This window comes from Asparagus officinalis, chromosome 7, assembly GCF_001876935.1.
Source record: "Asparagus officinalis chromosome 7, Aspof.V1, whole genome shotgun sequence".
Taxonomy (NCBI): domain Eukaryota; kingdom Viridiplantae; phylum Streptophyta; class Magnoliopsida; order Asparagales; family Asparagaceae; genus Asparagus; species Asparagus officinalis.
Genome location: NC_033800.1, coordinates 81,840,965 through 81,851,152, shown reverse-complemented (window position 1 = coordinate 81,851,152; position 10,188 = coordinate 81,840,965).

The following is a 10,188-nucleotide window of genomic DNA, read 5'->3' as shown; positions in this document are numbered from 1 at the left end:
GTTCTTGTACACAGATTCGAATTATTTAGAATGAAGGAGAATGAGACCATTGGAGAAATGTTTACAAGATTCACCGACATCACAAATTTTCTTTCTGGTCTTGGTAAGGAATTCACACAAGTGGAAATGGTACGAAAGATTCTTCGTTCTCTTACTCCACAATGGGAAAAGAAAGTGACTGCAATAAAAGTAGCAAATGACTTGTCAACACTTTGGGTAGAAAACCTCATTAGAAATCTCATGGCCTACGAAGTCCAAATTGTAGATAAAAAGAATGAATATGAAACTAAGAACAAGAAAGTACTTGCATTCAATACTACTTCGGATAAAGAAGATTGTATGATGATGAAGAAATGAGCATGTTTGCACGCAAATTTAAATAATTCATAAAACGAGGTAAGTTTAAATCAAAGAATTTAAATTCAAATAACTTACTTTATTTCAAGTGTAACAAACCAGGGCATATGAAGAAAGATTGTCCATTGTTGAAAAGTAAGCAAAAGTCAAATTACTTCAACAACTTCAACAATATACAAAGCAACAAGAAAAGGAAAGCTCTGATGGTTACATGGGATGACAGTGATAATTCATCTTCCGATAAAGATACTGAAGAAAAGTAAAGTGCTTATATGTGTTTTATGCCACAAGATGATGTAAGTGATAATGAAGAACTTTTAGATGCTTTCAATGAATTATATGAAACTTTTTTGCGATTAAAGGCTTCACATAATTTTCTTACAGGTGAAAATAAAAGATTAGATGAAGAAGTTTCTGATTTTAATTCTTCCACTTCTTTTAATTCTCAAATAATTGAATTAAAAGAAGAAAATGAATCATTACTTAAAGAAAATCATGTTTTGTCAAAAGAGAATGTTTAACTAAAATCAGAATGCAATGATTTAAAAATTCGTATTAATGTTTTAGATAACGATGTTTCTTCTATTAAATTACAATATGATGATATATGTTTGAATGTCAATAAGTTTAATAAAGGTAAAAAAATCTTAAGAGTTTACATTCATTTCAAAAAGAATCTCAAAAGACAAAAGGTTTGGGTTTACATGTTACTAATAAAAATTCCAAGAAAACTATTTTTGTAAAACCAATTTGTAATTTACATGAACATAATGTTAAAAATAATGTTTTATATGAAAATATTTATCTATTTGGATTCCTAAGGAATTATCTCCTTTATAGAAAAAGTGTTATATTTCTAACTTTATTAAAGATGTTTGTATATCAAATAATTTTATAGGCAAATTAAACTCTTCATGTGTTTGGTTTCCTAAAGACTAATTTTATGGACCCAACATAGCATGGGTACCAAATTTGTAAATGTTTATCATTTCAGGTACTTAAGAAAAGTAGGTGGATTTTGGATAGCGGTTGCTCTAAACATATGATCGGTAATATACAATTATTGTCATCTTGCCAATATAAGGATGATGGTACCGTCACTTTTGGAGATAACAATAAAGGGAAGGTCATCGGTATTGGAGTTATCAGTAATCCAAATAAACCTATTATTGATAATGTTATATTAGTTGACAGTCTTAAACATAATTTGCGTAGTATAAGTCAACTTTGTGATAAAGGTTTTAAAATTGTTTTTGAAAAAGAATCTTGTTTAATTTATGATATTGATATGATTACTATATTATTTAAAGGTCATAGAAAAAATAATATTTATGTTTTATCTATAAATAACATTTGTAATGAACATTGTCTTCTTACATCTTCTAATGATTCTATTTTATGGCATAAACGCTTTGGTCATGTCAATTTTAAACATATTTCTAAAATTTCTAAGAATGATTATGTTAAAGGTTTACCTAAACTTTCTTATAAAGATAACTTTTGTGATGCATGTCAACAAGGTAAAATGTATAAATTATCTTTCAAATCTAAAGATGTAGTTTCTATAAGTAAACCACTAGAATTAATTCACATTGACATTTTTGGTCCTTCTAGAGTAGCTTCATTAAGTGGAAGTAGGTATGCATTTGTTCTTGTTGATGGTTTTCAAGATTTACATGAGTAATATTTCTTAAACATAAAAATAATGTTTTTAATGAATTTTCAATCTTTTGTAAAAGAATTCAAAAACAAATGTCTCTTTCAATTATTACTATACGTAGTGATCATGGAGAAGAATTTGAAAATGAACTTTTTGTAATTTTTTGTGATAAAAATGGTATTTCTCATACTTTTTCTTTTCCTCGAGTGGCTCTATAAAATAGAGTTGTAGAAAGGAAGAATAGAACTATACAAGCATGTGCTAGAACAATGTTATGTCATAGTAATTTACCAAAATATTTTTGGACAGAAGCTGTATCTATATCATGTTATGTTCAAAATTGAATTTTATTATGACCTTTTCTAAAGAAATCACATTATGAATTATTTATGGTAAAATTCCTAAAGTTTCTTATTTAAAGTTTTTGGTTGTAAATGTTTTATTTTCAATACCAAAAATAATTTGGATAAATTTGATTCAAAATCTGATGAAGGAATTTTTGTTGGATATTCAAATCATTAGAAGTTAAAAATCATCCACATGATTTAGTTATTAGAAATATTTTGGATAAAGTTACTACTAGATCACATTTTAATTTAATTACTCATTCAGTTTTTATATCTATAATTAAACCTAAAAATATAAAAGAAGCATTAATTGATGATTTTTGGATAATTACCATGCAAGATGAATTAAACCAATTTACAAAAAATAATGTTTGGGATCTAGTTCCAAGACCAAAAGATAAGTCCATTATTGGAACTAAATGGATTTTTAGAAATAAATTGAATGAATCTGGATAAGTTATTAGAAATAAGGCTAGATTAGTTGCACAAGTTTATAATAAAAAAGAAGGTATTGATCATGATGAAACATATGCACCTGTAGCATGTTTGGAATATATAATAATTTTACTTGCATTTGCATGTTTTATGAATTTTAAATTATATCAAATGGATGGTAAAAGTGCTTTTTTAAATGGTTTTATTAAAGAAGAAGTTTTTGTAGAATAACCTCCAGGTTTTGAAAATGAAAGTTTTCTAAACCATATTTTTAAACTTAAAAAGGCTTTGTATGGTTTAAAACAAGCACCCCGTGCTTGGTATGATAGATTAAAAAGTTTTCTTAAAACTTCTGGTTTTATAATAGGAAAAGTTGATTCTACACTTTTTATAAATAAAATAAATAAAGATTTATTGTTAAGTCAAATATATGTAGATGATATAATTTTTGGTTCTACTAACGATAATCTTTGTCAAGAGTTTACAAAGAATATGCAGGATGAATTTGAAATGAGTCACATGGGTGAACTCAATTTCTTTCTTAGACTTCAAATCTAACAATTAAAGGAAGGAATTTTCATCAACCAATGCAAGTATGCTAAAGAATTACTCAAACGTTTTGGAATGGAAAATACAACAAGCAAACCAACACCAATAAGTACAAGTATATCACTTGACAAAGATGAAAATGGTCAGAATGTTGATCAAAAGCTATATCGAGGTATGATTGGATCACTTCTTTATATTACAGCAAGTAGACCTGATATTATATTTAGTGTGTGTTTATGTGCTAGATTTCAGTCTAATCCTAAAGAATCACATCTTAAAGCTATAAAAAGAATTTTTAGATACTTAATACTATAGATTATGGTTTATTTTATCCTAAGAATAGCACATTTGATTTAGTATCATTTAGTGATGCAGATTTTGCAGGATGTAAATCTGATAGAAAAAGTACAAGTGGTACATGTCATTTTCTTGGACATTCACTTGAATCTTGGTTTAGTAAAAAGCAAAATTCAGTATCATTATCAACCATTGAAGCAGAATATATTGCTGCTAGTCTTGCATGTGCACAAGTTCTGCACAAGTTCTTTGGATGAAACTAATGTTATCTGATTATGGTATAGTTTGTCCCACATCATCAATCATGTGTGATAATACAAGTGCAATTAATCTATCTAAAAATCCTATTCAATATTCACGTACAAAATATATTGATATAAGGCACCATTTTCTACGTGATAATGTACTAAAAGATGTTATTTCTTTAGATTTTAAAAAACAAATTGATGATAAATTAACAAAACCTTTAAAAGAAGAAACATATGTTAAACTAAGAAGAGAATTAGGTATATGTTCTTTGGATGATTTAAATTAAGTTATAATATCAATATATATACATTTTCAGCCTGAGGAGTCGACTAATCAAGTTTGTAGTCAACTACATGCACATGCATTGCATTTAAATCATTTTGTTGATTACAGTGTAGTCGACTAATTTGCTTTGTCGTTGACTGATCTGAGTTTAAACTAAAATCCAGAGTTCTGTTAATTACAGTGTAGTCGACTATTCTTCTTAGTAGTCGACTACAACCATAGTTTTTTACAAACTTATTTTTTTTCCAGCATATTGGATTTTAACCCATTATACCCTAAACCCAATACACGTTTCACTTAAGTCAAATTTATCTCAACCACTTATTTTCAACCCTATCAATCCTAGCCACATATTTAAGAGCAAATCTTTACCATTCATTTGTTTCTTAATTTAATCTTAACCATACAATTTATTTTTTTAAAGAAAAATTATAAAAACAAAATTTACCAACTATCTCCTTCTCATAACCGAACCCTCTTCTTCCCTTTTTCTGAACCCAACAAATCCAGGTTAGGGCATCTTCATTTTTCTTCTTCTTCCCAAAATTTTTATTAAAATCCTGGTGTTCTTGAATTTGTTAACTTCTGTAGTCGACTACAACAAGTTCTAGTCGACTATTCCTAGGGTTATCTTCTGTTTGGTAACTTCTTAAATCTAATTTTTCTTAGCTTTTAGTTCTTTTCTGAATTATCATGTCTAGAGCTAAAAAGGCTAAGCAAGTTCATACCAATGTTAATGATGAAATCATTTTTCTACTTAAAAAGTCCTGATTTGCTCGAAGAATTTAACAATATATGTACATTTGAAGTTCTTCTAGGACGTTTTGTAAAATTTGATCATTTCATCCCTTGGAACTTTGGTTCATATTTTGAAAATGTGGGTTTACTTGAATTATTCTCTGCGGAAAACAAAAAACCCACATATCCATTTCTAGTTCAACTATTCTATACAAACATAGAACATGTAGGAACTATAAGTGGAACTGAAAAATTAAAAACTTTTGTCAAAGGAATGGAAATTGAGTTGACTTCTAAGTAAATTGGAAAAATATTTAACATTCCTTTTAGTGGTGTTTCTCTTAAGTCAATCAGAATGAATGATGCAAATTTACTATCAAATCATATTTTTCAGCTGGACCCTCCTCTTCTCATACTCCACCACCAATACCACCAATGCATGAATCCTCTTGTTTCTCTGACGCACAGTACAATATAATGTCCGCTAGAATTCTGGATTTGGAATCAGGTCAAAAAGCTTTGTATGATCAAAATGTGCTTATGCTGAAAAGTCAAGAAGCTTTAACCAACAAATTTGATATTCTGGAAATAATGTTTGACACAATGAATATGAAGATTGATATACCTTGGATATGAAGCTCAGTGCCTACTTCTAAGGAAATCAACCTCCTCCAGGACCTTCATGTGAGAGAAATATGCATCATGTAGAATTTAACTTTAGTTTCTTGTTTATGTTAAAAACTATGTGTTATATTGGTTTGTTTAAGTTTATGTGTCAAAAACTATGTGTTAGTTGCTTTAAGACTGATGTAATATGTTGTTTGTTATTTTTATGAGGTTGCTTATGACTATGTATGAATTTATGCTTCTTTTAATCATGCTTACTTGGTTTATTTTTCATATTTTCTGTTTATGAGATACTTTTATTACAAACAGATTGTGAAGATGGAAATTGTCAAAATTTTGATATTTATGGCAAGTCTTTTCTTATCCATATGGATAGGTGAAGTGATGGATTATGTTCACAATTTGGAAGATCTTTTTGAAGTACTAGCTCATGAAGAGGAAATTATGATATGTTTAGGATAGATGTGTTTTTCTTTTTGTTAATGACAAAGGGGGAGAATGATTATGTTATTACGTTATTATGTTATATAAACTCCAAAATATGAATTGTAGACTCAAATATGATTCTAATATGCTTTTATTTAGGGGGAGTAAGTATATTTGTTTATTAATGTCTATTTTTTAAAATAAACTTACATATGCATAAATTGTTTGTCATCATAAAAAAGGGGGAGAATATTGGATATCATGTTCTCATGATATAGTTTTGATGATAACAATTTATTCATAACATGAATCATATGTGTATTATTGTGCACTAACATTTCAGTACAGATTTCAATATGAACAAGTGCAAGATGAGTTCAATGCATCATGAAGTAAAGAAGATGAAGAGCTTATGTATCAATTTACTTAGAAATATTGTACAAGCCTTGATCACTCACATATACACACACATAGAGATTAGAACACATTAACACATGCTTAATATGTTGGTTAACAATAACAATCCCCTATGTTAACCATTAGATTTTTTAAATAATCACTGAGTCAAAAATTATTTCATACATAATTTTTTCACCCCTTAGTAGTCGACTAATTAGTTTTGTAGTCGACTACTGAAGTTTAAGATCAAAATATAAGTTTCTGTAAAATTACAGAGCAGTCGACTAATCAGGATTATAGTCGACTACTCAGCTTTGAATTTTGATTTACAGAACTTCTGTTTTACAGAGTAGTCGGCTACAACTAACTATAGTTGACTACTGAGCATTGAGATTTATATTACAGAACATCTGTTTTACAGAGTAGTCGACTACTATGGAATATAGTCGACTACTCAGCTTCAATTTTTGATTTACAGACTTTCTGTTTTACAAAGTAGTTGACTACTAAACATTATAGTCAACTACTAAGATAGTTTTTCTGAACGTTTTATGTTTGAATTTGAAACAGTTTTTAGCAGTTTATATCCGTTTAATGAGTTCAAAAATATGTTTTTTCAAGGGATATAAATAGGTTAGAAGTTCAGAATTTTGTGAGAGGATTCTCTCAAGTGTACATTGATTCAAGGAGATTTGTACATTGATTTGTACATTGATTCAAGGAAAGGATTCTCTCAAGTGTGAGAGGCGTAGTCTCTTGGTGAAGAGATTTGTTGCAATTTACATGGTCTTGTAAATTGGTCAGGTTTGAGTTTTGATTTTGCAAGTTTATTCAAAATCTGTGACGCCCCAGGTTTAACGCGAGGCTGTAGTCCAAGGCGAAACCCGGACTATCAAACCTGCCTAGCACCAAACACTATGCTACGACATGTTTCACCATCACAATCACTATCTCTCTAGTGAAAACAATAAATAGGTGATGGTACAGACAGGAGAAAAATAGAAATAGAACAAAACCAAGTATACACAGAATCCATATGAGAATTATCATCAGTGAGTCCAACTAGAATAGAATTAAAATATCTCTGAGTCTGAAATAAATCTCAAATACAATGAGTCAAACAAAATACCTCTATGGCTCTCACCCACTACAAAATGAGATACAATTCTAGAGTCTGAACATAAATAACTAACTATGGAGTTCTATAAAAGCTACAATATAATAAATAACTAGATGATAACTATGAAGAAATATCATCAACCTGCGACTCTCCGTGCACCAGACTCGATTCCGGAAAGGGGGGAAACAATGAGCATCAAAGCGCTATACCGAGATCATCTCCACCTCTCCCTAGGGGAAGGGGTTGGAGTATAAAGAAAATATAAACAATATATAAGTATAAAATCATTCATATAACTCTAACTGGACATTAGCATTTAGAAAACCACAACACGAGAGTTAGTACGTCGAGCAAAATAATCCAAACAAGGAAACTCTCATGTATATACCATGTCTCAAATTATGACTCCCTAAATACTGATTCTAAACTCTATAAATAAAAAAGAACAAAAAACAAAAAGGTAACACTCCAAACCTCAAACCTGTAGAACAAACATTTCATCCCGATCTACACTCGGGTAGACGGATCTAACATAAGAGAATCTCATTCAAAACAAAGATTAACCATAAGCCCTGTCGTGTAAGCCACGGTCTCAGAGAAAACACCCTACTTACGGGTATTCAAAATGGAAGTAAAACTACAATTTATAATACTTACAAGTGTGCATCTCATGTGCATTAGCGATACTCTTGTAATATTCTTACTCAGTCGCTCTGCGGCAATAGGTTTTATCTCCCTATCCCGAATACATGAAATGACGATACTTTTGTAATATTTTTACTCAATCGCCGTGCAGAAATGGGTTTTTATTTCCCCATTCCGGATATATAAAATGAAGATACTTTTGTAATATTCTTACTCAATCGCCCTGCGGAAATAGGTTTCATCTTCCTATTCCGAAAACATGAAATTACTATACTTATCATATTTATCAATTTAAATTAGGACAAAGGTATGTCTACACAACATATTCTAAATATATGTGCACATGTCTCGGTGTGCGTATCCATATCTGGTTTTTACAGACATCTCGATTGTTAAACAACTCATAAACATTATATTACAGTAGTACAAGGTCGAGAGGCTCGGTCAAAAACCAAAACAATCGAACAAAACATGCACAGGCTGATATACAGTTTGGCGGTCGATCGCAATTATGCGGCGGTCGACCACGACAGGTTCCAGGGCCTACCCAGGCCTCTGCTCTGCACGCGGTCGACCGCCAATAAGGCACGGTCGACCGTAGGCTGAAATTCCAGATTCTAAATCTGGTTGTGTGTAATGTTCACACTATGTTTAGGTGATTCAAACATGATTAAAATAATATGAATCTTACATGGAAACATATCAACAGCAGATAAAAACTTCTGGGAGCAACATAATATATAATACATGATTATATGCATAAAAATTCATATTTAAAACCCTAAAACATGCATAAGAACTTGAAACAAAGAACAATTCATCTTTCTTCAGATTAAACAACTTTTAAATCATTTTCAGATCTTAAATATCTTCTGTAAATTCGTTTTCAAACTTTTTCATATGGAAAGATCTAGTCTTTATACATATAATACAAAAGAATTGACTTTTATTCATAAAATAGTTAATTTGGCTCTATAAAACATGTTAAAAACTCTTTAAAAATATTTTAAAAAACTAAGATGGGGATTAGCAGAGATGAACTCGGCTGAGATTTGTAGAAAAACGTTTAAGATGCCAAACCAAAAAAGATCTCTACTCCAAAAGCTAAAAACCATATAAAATCCCGCTCAAAAGCCTCCAATCTTCTCCAAGAATCAAGTTACGGTTTATGGGGGTTTGGTGGCTATTAGGATTCTTCGAAAAACTGAGGAAATTCATGAAAGATTGATATATAAACCAAGGAAAACGAATATGGGCTTTAGAAATCCAAAATCAACTCAAAACAGGAGAAAAACTTCTACAGGTCTCGCGGTCGACCGCAGCGGTCGACCGCAGCGGTCGACCGGACTGGATTTTTCCAGCTCCTCATATATTTGGCCATTGTGCATGTTTTGACTCTTTTCTTCCTCACGAATAAACTTGTTTATACTCAAAACACATGGTATACTACTCACATACTATTTAACTATATTTATCAAAATAAAAATCCATATATCATAATTAATCATATATTAATTTTAAAACCGTTCCCTTTGCTTCCTAAGGGAACGGTTTTGTGACGGTTCCAACCGTTACGAAGAAATCTAAGACAACGCTTTAAACTAAAGCGTTAGGCTTGACTTAGGCTTAGTCTAAAATTTTATAATGAGCTAAGGGGACGGTTTTATATGGGCTAAGGGATGGTTTTATTACGGGCTTTATGTTCGCGCCCAGACTTTAACAAAAAAAAAACAATTCTATTTGATTTCGTATAACCCCTCATCTCTTCACCCGATCAAAATTAATAACTCAAACGCCTCCTCCCGTCGCTGATCCCTAGGGTTTTTTATCGTCGATCTCCTCTTCCCTCTGCGATCTAACCTCTCCTGGACGGAGCAAAATCGCAGGCTCCTCTCCTCGGCTCCCCACTTCCGTCACCTCTCCTTCTCGCCGACCTTCTCGTCCTCATTTCCCTCCTCTCCTCGGCTCACCACTTCCGCCGCCTCTCCTTTACCTTTCCTCGTTCGACAGACACTTGTTGGTCGACTTGAAGGCCATCCCCTCTCTAGCATCCA